A 2,475-nucleotide genomic window follows, 5' to 3' on the forward strand; every position below is an offset into this window, starting at 1 on the left:
CCTGGAAAATCCCATGGACGGATGAGCCTGGTAGGCTGCAGTGCATGAGGTCGCTAAGAGTCGGACACGACCAAGCCACTTCACTTCACTCACCCTCACACGGTTAAGGAAACTAAGCTAAGAGGTGAAAGATGCCTGCAAAAATCTAACTCTGCTAATGAGTGGCGAAGCCTGCATTTGGGCTCAGTCATCCCTGGCGGCTCAAATGATAAAGAGTCTGCCTGCAACGTGGCACATCTGGGTCTGATCCCTGGGTCAGGAAGATCCCCTGGAGGAGGAAATGGAAACCCACTTCAGTATTCTTGCCTGGAGAGTTCCACAGACAGAGGAGCCTAGCGGGCTAGAGTCCATGGGGCCGCAAAGAGTCGTACAGTACTGAAGCAACTAACACAACAACGCTGATCCCATCTCAAAGCTCACAGCCTGCCCTGCGGGAGCACTGGGCAAGGGGCTGAGAGAGCTGGGACCTGGGACCCCCGCTCAGACCTTTCTTCTCTTTGTTTGGGCATAAGGGTGTCCACTTGCTGTTCATGTACCGCAGAGTCACTCTCAGCCCTGCTCCTCTCCCACCTTCATCCGGGTCACACCACGGAGCACAGATGTCCCTGGCAGCTGCCATGAACGTGTATCCGTGGACTGGAAGAGAATGCAAAGGCCAGTGGCTGTTGGCAAGACGACTCATCTGGAACCTGCATTGACAGCCTCTAATTTTAGTTGTAAGAGCAGCTACGCAACACAGGAGGGCTGGCGGAGGCAGGAGTCCCCGGTAAGGGGCAGGAGTCCCCGATAAGGGGCAGGAGTCGTCGAGAGATGTGGACCCAGCGGACCCTGCCAACAGCCTCAGTTTTCCCACCCAGAAATTTCATTTCTGTCCCACCCTGAGTGTTGGGTGGGTGTGGAGAGCAGTTAGTCGGGGCAGGCCTGTGAGTTTAGCCCCACCCTCACCCTAGCCAAGCCCACATGGTCCAGGACAAATAGAGGGGCCAGCCCTTTCCTTGGGTTGGATTCCATCAGTGAAGTGTCCCTGTGAGGTCGCTGTTGGTCCAGATGGTCACTCAGGTCTGATCCCACATCCCAGGGTCTGGTCCATAGAGGCGAGACAGACTGGCTCACCCTGGGGGTCTGCAGTTCCTGAAGCAGCCCAGCCTCAGCCTCTGCTCAGATCCTGGCACGCCCCTCCCCCATACCTCCAGGCACAGGCTCAGCTGGAGCAGGGGATGACTCAGACTTGGGAAATTCTGTAGGTGGGAGGCGGGGGGGCATGCATAACCCATGTGGCCAGGCCATAGGTGAGATTCGGAATCCTGGCAGCATCTCCACCAGTGGTTTCACAGATGAGGATTACACAGAGGGGGAGGTCTGATCCCAAGGCCCACACTCTGCACCCCACATGGGCTTGGTGGAGGGGGAAGGGGGTGCCTCTGTCCACAAAACAGGGGATGGGATGGCCCAGCAACCATGGCGTGGTTGCTGGCTGTGCAACTCTGGGTAAAAGCCTAACCTCCCTTTGTGGAGCGCTGTGGAAATTCTCCGTGGGGTGCCATCACAGAGTCCAAGGGGATCCCAGGCACTTCCTAAGGGACAAGGAATACCCCAGGCCTGAGCCTCCAGAACCCCTGATCCTGCACAGCCCACCCAACCCCCAAGCACCTGTTATGTACAATTTTGACTTAGAAGTGAATTTTTGAAGGGGACTTCGTGTCATTATCATTCAATGAAAAATCTCCAGCATTTGCCGTGAACCGAAGACATCGTGCAAAAACTTGCAGGAAGTCAAAAACATGAAATTCCATTTAGATGCTGGTGCCTACTGCATGCTTGCTTCCTCCTGTAAAAAGGTAAATGAATACACGGTCAGAAGGATATTAAGAACCTAAGTGGCGGACTCCCACGTGGTTCGTCTGCCCACTAACGCAGGCCACAGGAATTATATCCCTGGTCCAGGAAGATTCCACCCGCTGCGGAGCAACTAAGCCCCTGGATCCCAATTACTGAAGCCCAGGTGTCCTAAAAGCCCACGCGCTGCAACTCCTGAGCCTGAGTGTTGCAACTGCTGAAGCCGGTGTGCCTAGGGCTTGCGCTAGGCAACAAGAGAAACGAGGAGAAACCCACGCACTGCAGTGAAGAGGAGGTCCCCTGGGGCAGCAAAGAAGACACAGGGCTACCGAAAATTAAAAAAAAAAAATTGTTTTTAAACTTAAACAAAGAACGTTAAGTAGGCAGCTGTAACGTTCTAACTGGTTTAAGGGGTGAAAAGGAACCGGCAAGGAAGCTCTCGATCTCCACTGTCAAAGGAGTTGCAGGAACTCCCTCCTCCACCCTCACCTGGCCCAGGTCTTCCGCTCTCTGCTCCGCAGGGTCCAGACCCCTCCCAGCCTCCCGCCTCCGGGGAGGGCGGGGTGGCCGCGCTACCCGCACTGGGCCGCCCGGAGGCTGGCTCGCGCGGTCCGAGCGGGGCGGGGGCGGGGCCGGTGA

This window comes from Bos javanicus, chromosome 5 (genome assembly GCF_032452875.1).
Source record: "Bos javanicus breed banteng chromosome 5, ARS-OSU_banteng_1.0, whole genome shotgun sequence".
Lineage (NCBI taxonomy): Eukaryota > Metazoa > Chordata > Mammalia > Artiodactyla > Bovidae > Bos > Bos javanicus.